A 23,003-nucleotide genomic window follows, 5' to 3' on the forward strand; every position below is an offset into this window, starting at 1 on the left:
AAAATTGGAAAGGAAGAAGTAAAACTATCACTGTTTGCAGACGATATGATCCTATACGTAGAAAACCCAGAAAAATCCACAACAAAATTACTAGAGCTAATAAATGAGTACAGCAAAGTAGCAGGCTACAAGATCAACATTCAAAAATCTGTAGCTTTTCTATACACTAGTAATGAACAAGCTGAGGCGGAAATCAAGAAACCAATCCCATTTACAATCGCAACTAAAAGAATAAAATACCTAGGAATAAATTTAACCAAAGAGACAAAAAACCTATATAAAGAAAACTACAAAAAATTGCTAAAAGAAATCACAGAAGACCTAAATAGATGGAAGGGCATACCGTGTTCATGGATTGGAAGACTAAATATAATTAAGATGTCAATCCTACCTAAACTCATCTACAGATTCAATGCAATACCAATCAAAATCCCAACAACTTATTTTTCAGAATTAGAAAAAACAATAAGCAAATTTATCTGGAAGGGCAGGTTGCCCCGAATTGCTAAAAACATCTTGAGGAAAAAAACGAAGCTGGAGGTCTCACGCTGCCGGACTTTAAGGCATATTATGAAGCCACAGTGGTCAAAACAGCATGGTATTGGCATAAACATAGATATATCGACCAATGGAATCGAATAGAGTGCTCAGATATAGACCCTCTCATCTATGGACATTTGATCTTTGATAAGGCAGTCAAGCCAACTCACCTGGGACAGAACAGTCTCTTCAATAAATGGTGCCTAGAGAACTGGATATCCATATGCAAAAGAATGAAAGAAGACCCGTATCTCACACCTTATACAAAAGTTAACTCAAAATCGATCAAAGATCTAAACATTAGGTCTAAGACCATGAAACAGTTAGAGGAAAATATAGGGGGATATCTTATGAATCTTACAATTGGAGGCGGTTTTATGGACCTTAAATCTAAAGCAATAGCACTGAAGAAGGAAATAAATAAATGGGAACTCCTCAAAATTAAACACTTTTGTGCATCAAAGAACTTCATCAAGAAAGTAGAAAGACAGCCTACACAATGGGAGATAATATTTGGAAACGACATATCAGATAAAGGTCTAGTATCCAGAATTTATAAAGAGATTGTTCAACTCAACAACAAAAAGACAGCCAACCCAATTACAAAATGGGGAAAAGACTTGAACAGACACCTACCAGAAGTAGAAATACGGATGGCCAAGAGGCACATGAAGAGATGCTCAATGTCCCTGGCCATTAGAGAAATGCAAATCAAAACCACAATGAGATATCATCTCACACCCACCAGAATGGCCATTATCAACAAAACAGAAAATGACAAGTGCTGGAGAGGATGCGGAGAAAGAGGCACACTTATCCACTGTTGGTGGGAATGTCAAAGGGTGTAACCACTGTGGAAGGCAGTTTGGCGGTTCCTCAAAAAACTGAATATAGAATTGCCATACGACCCAGCAATACCATTGCTAGGTATCTACTCAAAGGACTTAAGACACAAACGGACATTTGCACACCAATGTTTATAGCAGCGTTATTTACAATTGCAAAGAGATGGAAACAGCCAAAATGTCCATCAACAGAAGAATGGCTAAACAAACTGTGGTATATACATACGATGGAATATTATGCAGCTTTAAGACAAGATAAACTTATGAACCATGTAATAACATGGATGGACCTAGAGAATATTATGCTGAGTGAATCCAGCCAAAAACTAAAGGACAAATACTGTATGGTCCCACTGATGTAAACGGACATTCGAGAATAAACTTGAAATATGTCATTGGTAACAGAGTTCAGCAGAAGTTAGAAACAGGGTAAGTCAATGGGTAATTGAAGCTGAAGGGATACAGACTGTGCAACAGGACTAGATACAAAAACTCAAAAATGGACAGCACAATAATACCTAATTGTAAAGTAATCATGTTAAAACACTGAATGAAGCTGCATCTGAGCTATAGGGTTTTTTTGTTTTTGTTTGCTTGTTTGTTTGTTTGTTTGCTGTTGTTGTTTTTTACTATTATTACTACTTTTATTTCTTTTCTTTATATTAACATTTTATATCTTTTTCTGTTGTGTTGCTAGTTCCTCTAAACCGATGCAAATGTACTAAGAAACGATGATCATGCATCTATGTGATGATGTTAAGAATTACTGAGTGCATATGTAGAACGGTATGATTTCTAAATGTTGTGTTAATTTCTTTTTTTTTTTCTTTCCGTTAATAAAAAAATAAAAAAATAAAAAAAAAATTTAATGTCTTTCTTTCCCTTATATTCTGAATTACCTTAATTCCGACCTGATGAAAATGTCATTTTTACTTAAAATTTGGCCAGTTGAAATAAGGTGGATCTTAATCCATATCACTGGAGGCCCTATATAGAGAACACAGAAGTTACAGAAGGCAGGAAAAAAGAGGCCATAACCATGTTATAGAAGGCAGAAATACAAGCCAAGGAACTCAAAGGATTGACAGCAGCCAGCACCAGAATGCTATAGTCTTTGACATGAAAGCAAAACTTGCGAAGATCTTGATTTTAGACTTCTCCAAACCTAAAAACTGTGAGCCATTAAATAACTATTATTCAAGTCAACACATTGTGTGTTACTTGTCATGGCAGCCTGGCAAAATGCAATTTCATCACCTCATTAGTCTATCACATTCATGTGACAGAGATTTCCTTTTAAGATTTCTCATATCAAAAAGAGAAGAAAACAAAATAAAACACCTTCTAGTCTTTTCAAAGTGACTCTGAAACATCCTTTCGATGCTTATCCACACCACCTACAATTCCTCCTTAACCTGAAATGTCTCCTTATCCGATACTCAAAGATTAACCAATATGTAAGCCTAAGGTCCTCTCAGGTATTTTCTGAGCATGTGTTAAGCCTTAGATGTGTATCTGGCTCTTCAGAATCCCAAGTATGCATCTAAGCTCTTTAAACCCCTTATTAAATTATATATTTTCCTCCCCAGCTGCCTTCTTCCCTTTTGGATCTATCTGCTGTTTGAAACACCTGCCGTCCCCTGCCACAGTTGGCTAAGGGAAATATATGACTTCAAATGGCTTTTATCAAATGTCATCTGGGAAGCCACACCAGCCCTGAGAGTGCTACAAGAGGGCTGATACAAAGGCAGACTTCTGAGCCAATCCTTCAGGGTACAACCAAACAGATCAAAATGAACAACAACAACTTTTTTTTAGTACAAGATCCATTTAACAAGCTTCTCTCCAGGCACCAAAGAGCCACTATAGGAATATGGGCTTCTAACCCCAATGACTACAACAGACTTCAGAAATGAGGGTTGATAGGCTGGTAGGCGTACATGTCACATGTTTGAAAATTTAGCAGCCGCTTCATTAAGGACTTCCACGGTTGTTTTAAGCATTTGACGGGATTCAAGAGTTCTGAAAATATCAGTGTAATTGTTTTTGATATTCTAATAGTTGCTTCAATAGAGTAACTGCAACTTGAATTTCCTTACTCCATTATTTTTGCTGATGATCCTATTGAACATGGTATTTATGTCATCATCAAGGTAAGGTCTCATCATTAAGCATGTCAAGGCTCCCCATGCATAGATCTACTTGTACCTGAATGTGCTTTCCAGAGATAGCTCTTTAAACTCTAGTGCTTAAGAAGACTTGAGTATTAGTATATATAGTACAGAACATCTGAATAGTATTAATTGTCAAGGACTAGCAGGCCAAGCAGTGTTCTTCCTCAGCAGTCTTTATCTGAGAGCACAGGAGTAAGACAGAAGTCAAAGTAGACAACTAAATCTCACATACTGCTTCTGAATGGTATTTCTGAATTCTATAAGTGAAACGGTCCTCCAAAAATGACCCATTACCTAGACTGCAGACCAATAATACACCACACACAGAAAGGACAAAGCATATATATTTCCCAACTTATAAGAACTTCTCAAGAGATGGCTTTCCTGCATAGATAAAAGCCTTTCATTATTATACTTTGGCTAAATATCCAAGAACCCATATCAGTGTCAATAGTATGTTCTCTAGCATATACACTACTTTACAAAGAACATATGAAAACCATATGAAACTCAGGATATGGAAATAAGATATTACACTGCTGAAATTGTATCAGATTGTACCAATGAAAGGCAACACATAAACCTGAATCCCAAACCTCTGGCTGCAACTGCCATATTACTTCAGTTATCAGTAATCTTTCAATGACCCAAGAATATAATAACAACACAGCAATTAAAAAATGGTATAATAAGAATGAATTGCCTAGTTTTATATTTAGGCCCAAATGAATATTCTATCAGAGATGATTCCAATGAATCACAAGACATCTTAACTTTAAATCAATATTTAAATAAACATTAGAGATTACTAATTTAGACCACATCATTTAGTTCACACATTCAGAGACATATGTCAGGGATTTACTCATTTTGCCTGGATGAGTGAACAAAATATCTATAAGCCAGTTTTTTAGTAGTAAATGGCCTACTTAGAAATTCTCAGTCACTCACCTTCAATCCATGAAGTGGTGTGTCTCTTGTCAGCTGACATTCTGGAACACACAATGAGAAAAAAGTCAAGATATCAGATCTAACAGTGCAAGTGTGTTAAAAATATGGACACAACTATAAGGATGAAAAAATTAAAAAGTGGTTTCTTAGAAACAAATAAATACAGGTGCATAGAACATGATCACCCCAGGTTTCCTTTTCTGCTTCCCAAAGAGGAATAACCCAGAAAAGTCTAAGTGCCATTTTCCTTGTTCAAGAGCTTCAGAATGAATTGTATGTCATCCCATCTCCTCGAGACAATATACATCTCATCATTGACCCAAGCCATAGCATCACAACACACATATCCACTATGTTTTGTTAATTACTGGAATAACATCCTTAAGCCTCATACAAAAAAAAGAGAGAAGGCCATTATCATTCAGCATGACATCAGATTGGATTTAATAGCCCCAGTGGCCACAGGCCAAAGGGAATCCTTCCTAGGTAATACTTATCTAATAGGACAAAGATAGGCTAGTAGTTCAAGATGAGGAATAAATCTCATATGTGTATTACTTCTGCATAGTATTCCTAAATAGAGATATATGGTCAGAAATCAAAATATGGCCCATTACCTAATCCGTACACCATAGATCCTATAACGCAATGAAGACAAAAGGTTTCTTGACACTGAAAAGCCAATCAGGTTGTTCCATCAAGAAAGGTCAGATTCCCATTGATCACATTTGTTTAGATATTCAAAGTAGTCAAATCAGTAACAATTGGTATCATCCATTCTATGCATACCCTCGTATAATGATCTAATGATCCTATTAGAACCATATGAAACCCAGAATCTGGAAATAACATATCAAGCCACTCATATTTCATAAATTGCAGGAATCATAGGTGGCACAGTAATGAATTTTACAACTGTGACCATAAAACCAACGTAGTTACAATATGGTTCATGATCATGATGCATAAACATAAGTAGCCAAAAATATATAATAAGAATAACTTTATTGTATTTAAACTAAATGAAAGTCACACTGTGAGGCAGAACACTTCTCAATATTATATCAATGCAATTTCAGTGAAAAGTAAAAAAAAAAATTCTCATGTGGATTCTATCAAGTATGCCAGTAACTCATTAAGAAGGAGAAACCTTAATGAGATTCTTATCACCTGACTTAATGAAAACAATCTCAAAGTCATTGTCAATAATAGCTGACGTCATTCATAGCAAATACTTTTATTGCACTGAAAATAATGAGCCACATGTTACTTAGCTGAAGAAAATCAGGTATCAAGGTTGCTTATCAATTTATTTTAATTGCAAATGCTTTGTAAAAGCACATTAATGAATGTCAAATAATTGCCCCAACTCCCAAGGTTCTTCAGTTATGAAAAGTTAGTCAGTGACTGAAAACTATCTCAATGCTTTTATAATCCTGAAATAATATTATAGGAAAAAAATATATATTTGTGTATTTTTATCCAAATGAATATAATTCATTGGGTATGGTACCAATGAAACACAACATTTCTCAACTTTAAATCAAATCAAGTTCCCAATAATAAAGTAAATATTTGCACATGGAAATCTCATTAATGGGTCATTCATTGAGAAGAAAAGCCAGTAATGATATTCATGTTACTGAATGAGTTAATCTAATTTTCCAAGAGGTGAATCTTCACTAGTACAAAGCTTTACTTTACATCTGTCAGTGAAATGGTGTACCTTTTGTCACCAGTACTCCTGAAGTATGCAACAGAAAAAAACAGCCAAGATATAAAATCTAAATATGCTAGACAATTAGGAAATGTAGTTCATTTAAATAAGGATTAAAGGATTGGATTAGTTGTTCACTTAGAAGCACATAGATTTGGGCCAAAAATTCTCTGAAGGGTTTCATTGTCTTATAGCTAAATAATTTTCCCATGGGAGGGAACTAAGGAATTGCAATTTCTTGTCACAATATTCTCACCTAAATTGGGCCTCAATGTAATCCAATGGAATGTGAGTTTTAGATAAACAACTCTTCAAGACAGTATGACATCTCATCATTGATTCATGCCATGGTACTCACCATACAAACATACACTTGGACATAATATGCTCACCAGATATGCTTACTAGAGATAGATCCCATAAATATTGGTGCTCAAGTGGACTAGACTTCCAGTACATTTAGTGCTGGACATGTGGGTGATATGAATTGCTTCAGGAGAAATAGATCAGAGTGTGCTTCCTTAGAATTCTTTATCTAGATTACAAAAGTTGGGCTTTAATTAAAGGGGAGAATTACTTTTCTCTTGTGTGTATTGCTCCTGCTCGAGAGTCCTTAATTTGTGCAAGATAGATACCTTTGGTACTCTAAAGAAGACCTATGATTTAAGCTGTACACCAATGACTCATCACACATAGTAAGGACCAAGCATATAAAGTCTTTTGATTACTTGGACAAGGATGATGATTTTCCTATAGAAATGAAAGCTTTTCATCATCCTCCTTTGACTAAAATTCAAGGAATCCATATAAGTGATGGTTGACATCGCATATAACATATACCATCTTCATAGTGAAACTATTAAAGCCACATGAGACTCAGGACATAAAAAACAGACTTCCAACCACCTGTCATTGTATTCAAACCATTGCCTGCAACTGCTGAATTATTTCACTTGTGAGTAGTGCCTCAATGTTGCACAAACTTCACAGTACCATAGCAACCTCAAAATGGTATAGTGGAAATGAATCGTCTATGTGCACATTTAGACCAAATGAATATTTCACAAAAGGATGACTACAGTGAATTGCAACACTTCTCACCTTTAAATCAAAGCACTTCAGGTGGAAAGATTTTGACAAGGATTCTCTTAAAAAGATCACTCACTCATTGAGAATAGGTCGTCACTCCCTCATTTTGCATGAATAAGTGCATATAATCATTTTAAGTGGCAGGGTTCCATAGTCAAATGATCTTCTTGGAACTTTTAAATCACCAAATGGAGCAACTCATATCTAATACATGGAATGATACATCTCTTGCCAGATGGGTGTTCTGAAACAAAAATGAGGGAAAATAAAGGAAAAAAAAGCCAAAGTATCAGCTTTAACAACACATGAGTATTAAGAATAAAGATATTAAAATCATGGTAAAAGAATGAGAAAGTGCGCTCTTAGAAACAGAGGTGCGTAAAAGAAGATCCCCTAAAGAGTTTATTTTTGTCAAACCCAAAATATAATATTCAACAAAAATCTAATGACCACACACAATCTGTTGCAAGGATTGTCATCCTTTTGGGGCTCAGTATAATTCTGTTGAGCATGATTATTATGTTATCACATTTCCTCAAGATAAAATAATTTCTCCTCATTAATGCAAGTCATTCTCCAACAAACATCTACTTTGTCTTCTAAACACTTACCAGAATGACATCTTTAAATCCTGGTCCAAAGGAGGATAGAAGACCACTTAAATTCACTGCTGAGTGCCTGAATAATATCAGTTATCTCAGCAACAACGAACCACAGTGCTCTTCTTCAGTACTCTAGTGAAGGGGATAGAGGATAGTAGTTCAAATTCAGAAGAAACGTTTTCTCATGTGCATTGTTCATGTATACTATTCCTTGATGGAGATAAATGGTCAGTATTGCAAAAAAAGAAAAAAACAACATTACTAAGGCTGTAGAAAATTGATTCATCAACTTATTTTCAATAAGTAAAAAGCATACAGGTTTTTTTAAATTGATTTAATCAGTCCTGAAAATCCCTGAAGAAAAGAGAACTTCTCATTGCTCATTTTGTCTAAATATTCAAGGAAACTATACCTTTGCCTTAATATGATGATGGGTATGATTTTTAGTATTATAATGAAGTATAGGTGACTTATAGATTACCATGCTACTATACATGTCAGGCAGGTCCATTTTGGTTATATCCAGCTTTGGTTATCAAGATAACTTCAGGCTTCAAGTGGGTTAATTCTGGGCTGATCCAAGACAGTCATTAATAAATATTAAGGGCTGTACCCTTATCAGATATTTGGTTTAAAAATATTTTCTCCGATTCAGTAGGCTGCCTTTTCACCTTTTTGACAAAGTCCTCTGAAGCACAAAAGTATTCCATTTTTAGGTGGTCCCATTTATCTATTTTTTCTTTCATTGCTCGCACTTTGGTGTAAGAAGCCATTTCCTTCTACAAGATAATGAAGATGCTTTCCTACTAGGAGTTTTATGGTACTGGTTTTTAATGTTTTTTTTTTTTTTTTGCATGGATAGGCACTAGGAATCAAACCCAGTCTCTGGCATGGCAGGCAAGAACTCTGCCCATTGAACCACTGTGGCCTGCCCTTTGGTACTGCCTTTTATATTTAGATCCAGTTTGAGTTAATTTTTGTATAAGATGGAAGATAGGAACCCTTTTTCATTCTCTTGGATAGGGAAATCAAATTTTCCCAGCATCATTTGTTGAAGAAACTTCTCTGCTAGTTTGGTGTACTGGCAGCCTTGTATTCAATTGACTCTAGATCTGAGGGTCTATTTCTGAATTCTCAATTCAACTCCATTGATCAATATGTCTAACTTTATACCAATACCATACTGTTTTGACCACTGTATGTTTATAATATGCTTTAAAGTCAGGAAGTGCGAGTCCTTCAACTTCATTTTTCTTTTTCAGGATTTTTTTTTTGGGGGGGCGCTATTTGGGACCTTTACCCTTCCAAATAAATTTGGTAATTGTCTTTTACAATTCTGCATAGAAGCCTGTTGGAGTTTTCACTGGAACTGCATAAAATCTGTAAATCATTTTGGATAGAATTGATCACTTAACAATATTTAGTCTTCCAGTCCATGAATGGAATGTCCTTCCATTTATTTAAGTAGTCTTTGGTTATTTTTAGCAAAGCTTTGTAGTTTTCTGAATACAAGTCCTTTATATCCTTGGTTACATTTGTTCCTAGATATGTGATTCTTTGGGTCATTATTGTAAACAACATTTTTTTCCCTGATTTCCTCCTCAGATTGTTCATTGCCAGTGTTGAGAAACACTGCTAATTTTTGCATCTTAAATGGTATTCCACCATTTTGTTGAACTCATTTTTAGGTTCTATGGCTTTGTGGTAGATTTTTCAGTACTTTCTAGGTTTAGAGTTATATTATTTGTAAACAGTGAAAGTTTTGCTTTTTCCTTTCTGACTTAGATGTCTTTTATTTCTTTTTTCCTGCTTAATTTCTCTAGCTAGAACTTCCAGTACAACATTCAATAACAGTGGTTAAAATGGACAACCTTGTCTTGTTTCTGATCTCAGTGGAAAAAATTTCAGGTTTCACCATTCAGTATAAAGTTAACTGTGGGTTTTTGTATATGCCCTTTATCATGTTGAAAATGTTTTCTTCTATTCCTATCTTTTGAAGTGTTTTTATCAAGAAGGGATGTTGGATTTTTAAAAGACCTTTGCTGCATCAGTCAAGATGATCACGTGGCTCTTCTCCTCTGATTTATTAATGTGGTTTATTACATCGACTGATTTTCTTGTGTTGAGTCACCCTTGCATATCTGGAATATAAACTTGGATTCTATGTGAAAGTATTTTGCTGAGGATTTTTGCATCTATATCATTAGCAAGATTGAGCTGTAATTTTCCTTTCTTATAGTATCTTGATCTGGTTTTTGCTATTAGGATGATATTGGCTTCATAGAATGACTTAGGTAGAGTACCCTCCTCTTCAAATATCTGGAAGAGTTTCAGCATGATTTGTATTAACTCTTCTTGGAATGGCTGATAGAACTCACCTGTGAAGCCATCTGGTTCTGGGTTTTTCTTTTTTTTAGGCAGTTTTTGATCAGTGATTCAATCTCTTTACTTGTGATTGTTTGTTGAGATCTTCTGTTTCTTCTGGAGTCAGTGTGGGTTGTTCATGTGTTGATAGAAAATTGTTTATTTCCTCTAAGTTGTCTAGTTTGTTGGTGTACAGTTGTTTATAGTATCCTTTTATGATCTTTTTTATTTCTTTGGTGTCGGTAGTAATGTATCCCTCTAATTTCTGATTTCATTTCAATATTCTCTATTCAGGTCTTTTACTTTACTTATTTCTTCCTCTCTAATGTTGGCAGTTAGGGCCATAAATTTCCCTCTCAACATTGCCTTTGCTATTGTATCCCATATATTTTTATATGTTATATTCTCATTTTCATTCATCTCGAAATATTTGCTGATTTGTTTTGCATTTTCTTCCTTGACCCACTGATTTTTTGAGTGTATCATTTAACCTTCATAAACATGTGCATTTTTTAGTCCTCCTGCTGTTGACTTCCAGCTTTATTTAGTATCAGAGAAAGTGCTTAGTATAATTTTTAACTTTTAATTTTTATTAGGATCCATTTTGTGACACAACACATAGTCTATCCTGGAGACTGCTCCATGAGCACTTGATAAGAATATATATAATGCTGTCTTGGGATGCATTGTTCTGCATATGTCTTTATGTCTATTTCATTCATCAAATCATTCAAGTTCACTATTTATTTATCCTCTGTCTAGATGTTCTATCTATTGATGTGAGTCATGTATTGAAGTCTCCAACTGTTACTGTAGAAACATCTATTTCTCTCTTCAGTTTTGCAAGTTTAACTTATGTATTTTGGGGAACCCAGGTAAGGTGCATATATATAGCTATGATTGTTATTTTTTCTTCATGGATTGAATCTTTTACTAATATATAATGCCCTTCTTTGTTTCTTATAATAGCTTTGTATTTAAAGTCTATTTTGTCTGATATCAGGATAACAACTCCAGCTTTTTTTCTTCTTTTGATACTGTTTGCATGGACTATCTTTTCCCAGGCTTTCACTTTCAACCTATTTGTATCCTTGAGTCTCAGATGAGTCTTTTGTAGGCTGAGTATAAATCATTCATAGTTTTTATCCATTCTTCTAGTCTATGTCTTTTGATTAGGGAATTTAATCTATTAATATTCAATGTTATTTCTGTAAAATCATTATTTACTTCAAATCATTTATCCTTTGTTTTTTTTAAGACATCTTAATTGTGTCTCTCATTTTACCCTTTTAATTACCTTTATTGATCATCTCTTTTTCTATAGTCTCCTCCAAGCCTCTCTCCTGTCCTTTCCTTTCAGCCTGAAGGACTCTCTTTAGCATTTCTTAGGACAGGTATCTTATTAACAAACTCCTTCAGCATCTCCTTAATATCTTCAACCTCATTTTTGAAGGACAATTTATCTTAATAGAGGATTCTTTGCTGGCAACTTTTCTCTTTCAGTGTCTTGAACATATCATACTCCTGCCTTCTAGCTTTCATGGTTTCTGATGAGAAATTAGCTCTTAGTCTTATCAGGCACCCTTTGTATGTAATGAATAAGTTTACTCTTGCTGTTTTTAGAATTCTGTGTTTATCTTTGGCAATTGACAGTCTGATTATTGTGTGTCATGAAGTAGATCTATTCGGATTTATTCATTTGTGGTATGTTGTGTTTCTTGGACCTGAATACTAATACCTTTCATAATAGTTGGGAAGTCTTTAGCCATTATTTCCTCAAATATTCCTTCTTCCCCTTTTCCCTCCTTTTCTTCTGGCTCACACATGATGCAAATGTTTGTGCACTTCATGTTGTCAATAAGTTTCTAGAGACCATACTCAGTTTTTACCTTTCTTTTCTCTATCTGTTCTTTGTTTGAACTTGGATGTTTTGTCTTCCATCTTGCTGATCCTTTCTTCTGCCTGTTCAACTGCTGTTTAGGGCTTACAGTGTATTTTTAATTTTTTATATTATTCCTTTCATTTCCATGAGATCCTTTATTATTTTTTTTTTGCATGTTTTCAAATTCTTCTTTATGCTCACTTAGTGTCTTCTTAATATCTTCTATCTCTTTAGCCATCTCATTGAAGTTGTTTAGGAAATTTGTTTGAATATATTATTTGATTTTTCCAGATTCTGTATCCACACTGACATTTTATTGTCCTCCTTTGACTGGACCATATCTTCCTGTTTCTTTAGATGTTATTTTTTATGATGCCTGGGCATCAGATTATGTTAGTGAGTTTACTTTGAAGGTTTGATTCTCTATCTTTACAAAGCTTTTGTCGTTGACTGGATTTGTGTTGATGCTCTTCTTTGGTGCTTGTATTACCCAACCAGGTCTGGGGCAGAGATGAATGAAGGTGGTACACACCAGCAACCCAGGGCTCCAGTGGGGTCAGATAACGAGGCCTAAAACCCTTTAATTCTGTTTCCCAAAGATGCACTTTCTGGGCCTATCAAGAAGATGGTAATCTTTGGCAACTTACTCTGCTCAGCCCTCAGAAATCAGGCTCTTATCTCCTTACCAACTCCAGAAAATGGTGCTGCACCAGGCAATTGTCCCAATAGTCCAAATTTTACAGCCAACAGCTGGAGTAGTTCTAGAACATATCCTACTCTGTTTGTGAGAGAGTGGACCTCCACTGTTCTCTTACAACTTGGAGCTGCCCACACACCAGAGACTGAAGAACTGAATGCTTTCTGTTCCAAGAGTGGGACATGGGAACCAGGCATTTTCTCATGATCTTTCAACACAGATTCTCCATTTCTTCTTCCCACACTTTCCTTCGTGTTGAAGAGCACACCTCCTAATCTCCAGAGCCACAGATCAATAATTGTGGACATTTTCTTCCTGAACCCTGTTTATCTGGGAGAGAAATGAGCCTAGCCTCTCCTTATTTGGCCAACTTGGATGTACCTCCTGATTCTATTTAGCCATCTTCTCCTGTAAAAATTAACATGAAGGTTTCCAAATTTTGGCCTTTATAGAATTCAGACTTGCCAAAACCCATGGTATGTGGTAAATTCCAATAATATTTGGAATATTGGTCAGGTTCAATGTGTCAACTTGGCCAGGTGGTGGTGCCTGTTTGATTGGTCAGGCAAGTGCTGGACTGTCTGTTGCTATGAGGACATTTCATGGACTTAAATGATGACCACGTTGGCTGCATTCACAATCAGCTAAGGGGAGTATCTTCTGCAATGAGTGGTGCTTATTCTAATAGCCAGAAGGCTTTTAAGGAGGATTCAGAAGAGACAATCACTCTTCCTGCTTCAGCCAGTCAGCCTCTCCTGAGAGTTTGAGGGCCATCCCTGGAGTTGCCAGCTTATGGCCTGCCCTTCAAATCTTGGACTCTTATATACCCACAGTTGCCCAGCCAGATTCTCCTGAGAATTTGTTGAGGACCTTCACTGGAGCTGCCAACTGACAGCCTGACCTACAGACCTTGGACTCTATTTCCACAGGGTTATGTGAGCCACTTTTATAAATTATATATTTACATATATCTCCTGCTGATTCTGTTTCTCTAGAGAGCCCTAGCTAATACAGCTTGGTACCAGGAGTGGGGTGATGTTCTCCAGGAGGCTGTGTATGCTCTGAATCACCATCCACTGTATGGTGCTGTTTCTCCCATAGCCAAGATCCATGGGTCCAAGAATCAAGGGGTAGAAATGGGAGTGGCACCACTCACTATTACCCCTAGTGATCCACTAGGAAATTTTTTGCTTCCTGTCCCTGCGACCTTGAGCTCTGCTGGTCTACAGGCTTTAGTCCCAGAAGTGGGAGCGCTTCCACCAGGAGAAACAACAATGATTCCATTGAATTGGAATCTAAGATTGCTACCTAGTCACTTTGGGCTTCTCATGCCCTTGGATCAACAAGCCAAGAAGGGGATTACTTTACTGGCTGGGATGACTGACCTTGACTAGCAGGGCAAAATAGGACTGCAAGTACACAATGGAGGTAAAGAAGAGTCTTCCTGGAATATAGGAGATTCCCTAAGGTGTCTCTTAGTACTACCACACCCTGTGATTAAATTCAATGGAAAACTACAACAACCCAATCCAGGCAAGACTACCAATGGCTCTGAAACTTCAGGAATAAAGGTTTGGGTCACTCCCCCAGCAAAAGCCACAGCCAACTGAAGTGCTCGCTGAGGATAAAAGGTGCATGGAATGTGTAGTGGATGAAGGTAGTGATAAATATGGACTATGACCACATAGTTCAGTCACAGAAATGAGGACTGTAATGGTATAAATATTTCTTCCTTGTTTTATAATTAGATCTATGTATTTATACATAAATCAAATATCTTCATTTTCCTCTTTATATTATCACATTTATCATATGACATAAGCAGTTTTGTTCATGTTATAGTAATTAAGTTGTAAGATATCAATTTTACGAGTGAATATTACCCAAGGACTTGCACCCAGATTTTGTTTCTCTAACAAACCCTAGCTAATACAAATACATACATATATACATACATACATATATACATACATAGATAAATATCCTGTCAGTTCTGTTTCTCTGACTCACAAATAGATTAGGTAAGAATTTAGTAGACTGCCATCTAGCTTAGTTCTAGTTTCCCCATGATCAACTAGCCAATATTAGTCTCTGTAACAGTTTATTCTGATTACTACTTTAACTCTGGTATTCATGATGGAAGCCATACCCACTTGTCTCTGGACATCTCAGAATCCAGTTATCCCCATTGCATTTAAGGATCCCAGTGCAGTGGCCGCAGTTCTCATTGTAATATCTAACTTATAGAGAAGAGTGACAACAAAGCACTTCAAGAATCCTGGGGCTCCCATCTCAAATTTTTTTCTAACAGTCATCATGAAAAAATGTATCTTCTTAATACTCCTGGGGTGGGTGATCAAATCTTACTTGATAAATCCACTCTAACATTCTAAAACTAAGTAAGCCTTTGGATAACTTCTACATAGCAAAGCTATTGTGGCTTCTAAACTTCATTTAGTGTAGGCCACCTTTAGTTCCATGTTTCAGCCAACCACCAAACAACCTGTTAGGGCCCTTACTAAACCCTTCAGCTACAACAATGAATCCAGGATCACAGCTTATTAAGCCCATATTAAAAAAATCATCTTGATCCAATTTTATTTTCCTTCTGCCATTATCCCCCACACACAATATCTATTCCCACAATATTCCCAAGACTTGTCAGTATAAATTGGAAAAATCATGTAGTTCTTTTAGAGTATAGCACATCTCCTCATGGTTAACACTTTGTAGCTCACCTTTTGGGACTTGCCAGAATTTAAACCTGATCATAGGACTGAAAGCAAAGAAGGGTAGTGGGATTATATTTTGAAACTTGGTAGTGTCTTGCAAGTGAGCTAACTCTGGGGAGGCCATGACTGTTTCATCTGGCAAAGAAGGGTTAATCCCATCAGATGGTTGTGGAAGGGCTACATTCTGAAACAAGGCCAGTATGGGTTTATTTGGCAAAGCAGGGCCAACCTCCTCAGACAGTGGTGGAAGGCTGCCTCAACTGTCAACAAAAACTCAACAGGATTTAATGATTCCATGTTCTCAGCTTCAACATAATCTTCCCATATTGCCCCCATTCCAATTTTAAGGAACTAGTTTCTTTCCCAATCAGTGCCCTCACTGTAACATCAAACATCCTGCAAATTTGGGCATTCAATTTGTATTGTAATTCAGCTAATCACATGGTAAGGCTGTGTGTTTGGGTTTCAAAGACCTCAAGTTTGGCTACAGGAGATAAATGTTTCTTGTAAGGCACACAGACAAAGATTGATTTCATTTATGTGGTTTTTGAGCTGGGATTTTGAAGCCCTGAGTTCATCTTCTTTTTCATTACTTTCTTTGGCACATTTAATAACAACCAGCTAATCTCATTATACTCATTATCTTAACAGAAATATTCTAAGATAGCAAATACATTGCCTCCCACAGTCTTGCCTCTTGTAAGCATTTGATTAGCAATATCTCATGGTGAAATTTTGCATACCTATATTACCACTTAATACCATGAACTATTAGTGCCCTCTTTATCATTAGAAACAGAGCCATTAGAGTCTTTAAATATACTCACATTAAAGAGCCAATTTCAAAACCCCAGATGACTTCAGAAAATTTATTCTTAAGATTTTGGTCCTCTAAAATCCCTCTTGGTACCAAAATATGTATCAGTTATGTTTCCACAGAGAAACAGAACCAGCGGGATATGGATGTAGATATAGATGTATATACAAATGATTTCTTCCATGAATTATCAAGTCCAAGTTCATTAGGGTAAATCGCATCCCAGAAATTCTTGTAAAGGAGATGTTGGAGTATTGTGTCCAAATTTTTGTAGGGGAAACTGGAAAGCTGGAAATTTTGGTAAAGTTTGATGTTGAAGTCTTGAGTTAAATTCCTCTGTTTGCTGTAACCTTTATTTCTTGCTGTTAAAATCAATTTACTGGATAAATTTCACCTGGATTATGGAGGGTAATCTCCTTTGCTTAATACCAACAGATTGTAGATGTTAATCAAATTTCGGAAACAACAACAGTAACAATTAGGCCAGTGTTTGACCAAACAAATGGACTGCATAACCTTGTCAAGTTGACACATAAAATTAGCAATCATATGGGGGGGGTGGAAGGTTAGTTCAGTGGTAGAATTCTTTCTGCCATGCAGGCGAACCCAGTTTGATTCCCAGCCCATGCAGCAACACCCCCCAAAAAATCCATAAGTGGTGCTGCAATAATGGGATAGTCTCATGGAAAAAGAATGAAATGTGACACCCACCACACAGCATAACAAAAAAAGTTAGCCATCATAGTATATGTATCTGAATTTCACATCTGGGTTGAAGTGCTACTGTCTTTATATTGCAAGTGCTTATCAATCACCTACCAACATCATAAGACAATAGCAACATCTTATAATAGGTGTTAATGTCTTCTCAACTATTTATATCAAAGGAATATTAAATCTTATGTGTTGTAGCCATGAATTAGAAAATGTTTCAATATTAACTAATTGACGCTCCAATGAAAAATGGTTTTTCTCATGAGGATCCATTAACTAGGTCAGCCACTAACTTAGAAGACAAACACATAATTAGGCTCATTTCACCTGAATCAATGAAAGGCTTTCATCTCAAAGTCCATAATCATAGAAAACTGGAACATTTATAGTATGCACTTCCTTTATACTGAAGATAATGGAGCCAAGTGTTAGTCAGTATCTGAAATTCAGCTATCATTTTGCTTATTGATTTATTAAATTTCCGGTTTTATGGGAGAGGCATATTACTGACTTTTATACTCTTGTCACTGTGGTCACGGTCCTTCATTTGTTAAAAGTTGATCAGTGGACCCAAACAGCTGCCTTAATTCCCTAGGGCTTCCAAAACAATGTTAGGTAAGTTGGATGGTTTTAAAAGTGGAAATATATTGTCAGAGTTATAGAGTTAATGAGTACAAAATCAAGCTGTCAGAGGAACCATGTTCTTCCTAAAATCTGTAGGAGTGAATCTGTTCCATTCCTTACTATTGGCTTTTCTCTGTGATCAGAAATCTTCAGTGCTCCTTTTATTTTTGTAGTATAATTCAATTTATATCTCTTCACACAGCCATTTTCATTCTATCTCCTGCATCTACTTTTCCTTTATTATAAGGCCACAAATCATATTGGATTGTGTCCATTTTGCTCAGGTATGACATCATTTTTCTTTACATCATTTTAAGTTGCATCAAATCTGTTAAGAACCTATGTTCAAACAAGTTCATGTTCTGTGGTACTGGAATTAGAATTTTGACATATCAGATTGGAAGACACAATTCAATCCATAAAAATAGCCCAATACCAATAAAATCCCATAATAATACAAAAGGAAAACTATGTCACATTGTACATTTAGACCCAGATGAATACTGCACATTGAGCTGCATATAATAAAAGAAATAGTGCCAAAGAATGAGTGCCAAATATTACAAATTATTAGAAGTTATTTAGTACTTAGATGAGGATTAGTGTATCAAAATTTTTTGCTTCCTTTAAGGCACATGGAAAGAGATGGGCAAAACAAGTTTCCCCACAATGGTTCCATTGTTTTAATCCCAAATAAATTTATGATAGAAAATAAATGAGGAATCTCAAATTATTGTCCTTTGTCACATTTGGGCCTCTGTAATCCTAATGAGCATGATCTTTATGACATCACCTCTTGTCAATGAGGAATTGACATTACTGACCCAACTCATGACATGCCACACCTGTAAATTCATTTGGATCTTAAATTGCTTACCAGAGGAGACTTCCTTGCATCTTGGGACTAATGTGGAATATAGTTCAAGCGTACTCAGTGTACTATATTCTGCAAAATGAAATATTCCAGAGCAGCAGGCCCAAGAGTGATCTTCTTTAGTATTCTTCATCTAGGAGAACAAGAGTTGGACAGTGATCAAAGAAGAGACTTAAATAATTCATTTGTGGATGGCTCACATAGGCTATTCTTTCATGAAGTGTTCTGGCCAGTTTTCCAAAAATGACCCATTATATATATGATATATACAACACTCAATTGATATAACAAATGTAAGGTTTCCTGAATAATATAACCTGACAGGTAGTTTCCTGAGGAATTGGGAGCATCCCATTGATTACCAATTATCTCTATGCAAAAGCAAACCCTATCAATAACAATAGCCATGGTTCATGACATACAAACATTGATAAAGTGACACCTGTGGTGTCACATGAAACTCAGAATCTTGAAATCATACTCAAGACACTGGGAAATAGATTCATCTTCAAAAAGAATTGTGAAGCACATATACCAGAATTTCACACTTGTATTTAAAGTAACACTGGCTTTCTGTTGTAAGTGCTTGTGTTACTTTGTAAGCTGCTGGAATATGATATACCAGAGATGAAATGGCTTCTTAAAAGGGAATTTAATAACTTTACAAGTTTACAGTTTTCAGCCTATAAAAATGTCCAGCTAAGACACCCAGGGAAAGATACCTTAATTCAAGGAAGGCCAAAGGGTCAGGAACACCTCTGTCAGCTGGGTAGTCATGTGACTGGCATCTGCTAGTCTCTTGTTCCTGGGTCCTGATGCTTTTAGTGTGTGTTCCTGTCAGGATTCCAAATTTCCAATCCTGTCGGGGTTCTCAATTTGCTCCTCTGGGGCTGGCTTTCATGTCTTGGCTTCCTTTGGCTCTTTCTAGGTTCTGGTTTGCTTAACATTTCATGGCAATATCTGTTGGGCTCCAAGCATCTCCAAATATCTGTGTCTCTGTTCTCCACGTGTCTGCATCTATGTCAGCTCTGCTGTGAAATTTCTGTCAGCTCTGAGGTTTCTGTCACTTTTGTCATTTCTGACTCTCTCCAAAATATTTTTTTTAATGGATTCCAGTGAACTAATCAAGACCCACCTGGAATGGGTGGAGTCACATAATCTTCTAATCAAAGGTTAATACCCACAATTGGTTGTGTCACATCTCTGTGCAGATAATCTAATCAAATCTCCAACCTAAAGAAATGGCTGCTCCCACAAGCTTGGGTCAGGATTAAAACATGACTTTTCAGGGGTACATAATACATTCAAACCAGCACAGTGCTCATCAATGACCCAACAATATTAAAACCACAACAACCACATCTTCATAAAATAAAGATAAATATATATCCTTGTGTTTGTAGACCAAAAAATACAACCCATAGAGATGATAACCATGAATAAGGAATTGTCTCCACAATAAATTAATGAAATTTCAGTAAAAACTAAGTTTTTCCTTTCATGAGGATGCCATGAAGGAGTTCATTTACTTCTTAAGAAGATGAACCCATAATGGAACTCATCTCAGAAGTAGTGAAATATTGGTCTCCAAGGGATATCAGGAATGCATGGCATTATTCATAGCAGTCTCATTCATTTTATTGATGAAAATTCACATGTTATTTTGGGGCTGAAATCTAGACATCACTTTTGCTCATCTGTTCATTCCATGTAAATTTTCATAGGCTAAGCACTTTACTGAATCTCACAATCTTGTATCTACATGTGTCTACTTGTATCTGGCATGGTCCTTCTGTAATGAAAAGGTCACAAGTGAACTAAAAATGGCCCCCTTTAAATCTCAATATTAGAGGAAAAATTATCACCTCATACATTTAGACCATAAAAATATCTCACTGGGTACAATTCTTATTGAACTGTGTACAAGTGAAACCAAAAATTGGTCAACTGTCAATTATATAAAGTTCAGATGAAAAGTAGGATTTCCTCAGGAATATCACATCAAGTTAGTCAGTGATGCATATAGAAGAAACACTTATAATGATTTTCCTGTTTCCAAAATTAATACAGCTGGTGGCCTTAGAGGTTAACATTTCTTAGTTCAAGGTTCTATTTGCAATAAATCCCCAATCAACCGTTCTCCTTTCATCAAAGGATAGTGCTTCTCTCTGAAGTTAGACTAAGTAAATGAGACAAAGAAAGAAAAAGAACCAAGAAATCAACCCAGAATTTTCCAGATTATTAGAAATATAGGGTGGTAAAATAAAGTTTCTCACAGGGTTTCAAAGACTAAAACCCTAAAAACTCTTTTAGAAGAAAAATAAAGTTTTGCAAGTTCCCACAAAGATTTGTCATCATGAGTTGGCTTCAGCATAATTCCATTTAGCATGACTTTTATCATCTCTCTTCAACAAGACAAGTTCTCATCGTTGATTTATGATCCTCCACAAGCATACAGTAACATATCTGAACATGCTTACCAGAGAAGGCTTCCTTAAACCCTTCTACAAAAGTGAAGTAGAATTCAGGCCCATTTAGTACAGGATTCAGGTGGTAAAAGTTGCCTCAAGGCCAGTAGGCCCAAGGATTTTCCTCAGTAATCCTTATCTAGGTGAAAATGAAGTGTGACACCAGTCAAAATACAGAGCACAGCTCTCATGTGTTCATGGCTCATTTCTTAATGGAATAATATGGTAAGCCATCAAAAATGACACAATATGTACTCCATTGGTCAAGAAACACAATAAATTGAAGTTTACAGGTTTCCTGATCTAGAAGAATTTGTCAGTTTCCTGAAGAATCCAGGGGATTCCATTTTATTTTCTTATTTGTATGCACAAGTAAGTACTATGTCTAAGAACTGGTATGCATATGAACTCTTATAAAGGAGACTCCTGAAATATTCAAAACCCTAGATCTAAAATCACATGTTAGATCACAGTGAATTGAATTCATTTTCAAGAACATTGGGTGGTATATATACCAGAATTTCACATTTGTGCTCATAATGATGCTTATATGTTGTGAGTCAGCAACGGCCCACAAACAGCACATCTCTATAGCAAAAAGAGATGAATATTTATTCTTCATCTATTTTGACCCAAACTATAGCTCATAGAGGGATATTAATGATGATCCAGGATACACCTGCATCTTCACGAAGTTACTACACTTTCAGTATAAGGTGAAATTTTTCTCATGAATATTCCATCTAGTAGCTTGGTTACTGTCTTAGTTTGCCATTCTGCTATGGCAAATACTACACAATGGATTGATTTAACAGGAACTGGCTCATGATTTCAGAAGCTAGAAGTGCAAAATAAAGGACAACAGCAAGGCCATGTCTTCCTCACAAAGTCTGTAGGGATCTGATCCTGGTTTGCTAAAATCCCTGAGGTTCGATGGCTTGCATCTCTGTCTCCAGACACATGGTGTATTAATAAGGGTTCTCTTGGGAACAGAACTGATAGGAGATATCTTTAAATATTATGAGATTTTTATAAAATTATTTCAGGCTACTCTTGAGATGTGTAAGTCCAGATTCCATAGGGCAGGCTGCAAGCTGGGAACTTCATTGAAAGTTTTGATGAATTCACCAGGGCAAACTGAATGGTTGAGTAGAGATAGAAATTCTCTCTTCTGAAGGTTGAAATAAATCACTTCTCCTTTTAAAGCATTCAACTGATTGGATGAGATATCACTCCTTGTTGACAGCAATCTCCTAAATTGAATACAGATGTTGTCAGCCATAGATCCAATCGACCTCTGATTATTTAAGTCAATAAAACATCCTCATCTTAACAAGCATGCCAGTTCTTGCTTAGTCAGACAACTGGATGCCACCACCTAGCCAAGTTGACACACTGACCTAGCCATCATACATGGTCACCTCTCTCTCTCCTTGGACCTGCTCTTCCAAATTCAGTGACTTTGGCATCTTAATGTGGCCTTCTCTGTCTATGCCCAAATTTCTTCTGCTTATAAAAGATTCCAGTAATACAGAAAAAAGGTCCAACTTGGTTCAGTTGGACAACAACTTAAGTAAAAATAACATTTTCAAAATATCCTATTTATAAATGGGTTCACAAACACAGGAATGAAGATTAAGAACATGTCTTTTGAAGGGGTACATAATTCAATCCACCATAGTCACTCACTAAGAAAATAAACCAGTAATGGCACACATATTTTTAGAACTAGTAAAGCTATTTGGCTCCAACAACACAACAACTATCATCATTTATAACAGTCTCTTTCCTTATTCAGAAGAAAATTGAGCCATATGTTATTTAGGGTCTGAATTTCAACTATCAATTTCTTTGCTTAACAATTTATTCATTATCATTGTTCTAGTTTGCTAGCTGCCAGAATGCAACACACC

The 23,003-nt window shown here is 36.0% G+C and overlaps 1 long non-coding RNA gene, 2 other non-coding genes and 2 pseudogenes across 3 annotated transcripts; all 5 read right to left on the bottom strand.

Annotated features, from left to right (window-relative positions):
• Nucleotides 1–4,505: 4,505 nt before the first annotated feature.
• On the bottom strand, nucleotides 4,506–8,041 carry LOC143651616 (uncharacterized). The gene is made up of 3 exons (XR_013160073.1): nucleotides 7,928–8,041; nucleotides 7,329–7,560; nucleotides 4,506–4,551 (listed from the first exon to the last, which is right to left on the bottom strand). It is a non-coding gene; the product is annotated as an uncharacterized LOC143651616 (long non-coding RNA).
• Nucleotides 6,491–6,569, bottom strand: LOC143652804 (small nucleolar RNA SNORD115). The gene has a single exon (XR_013160861.1). It is a non-coding gene; the product is annotated as a small nucleolar RNA SNORD115 (small nucleolar RNA).
• On the bottom strand, nucleotides 7,802–7,882 carry LOC143652798 (small nucleolar RNA SNORD115). The gene has a single exon (XR_013160857.1). It is a non-coding gene; the product is annotated as a small nucleolar RNA SNORD115 (small nucleolar RNA).
• A 10,458-nt stretch (nucleotides 8,042–18,499) lies between the features above and the next one.
• Nucleotides 18,500–18,574, bottom strand: LOC143652803 (small nucleolar RNA SNORD115; annotated as a pseudogene).
• A 2,410-nt stretch (nucleotides 18,575–20,984) lies between these two features.
• On the bottom strand, nucleotides 20,985–21,058 carry LOC143652810 (small nucleolar RNA SNORD115; annotated as a pseudogene).
• Between the last annotated feature and the right edge of the window lie 1,945 nt (nucleotides 21,059–23,003).

Source organism: Tamandua tetradactyla, chromosome 12 (genome assembly GCF_023851605.1).
Source record: "Tamandua tetradactyla isolate mTamTet1 chromosome 12, mTamTet1.pri, whole genome shotgun sequence".
NCBI classification, from domain to species: Eukaryota; Metazoa; Chordata; class Mammalia; order Pilosa; family Myrmecophagidae; genus Tamandua; species Tamandua tetradactyla.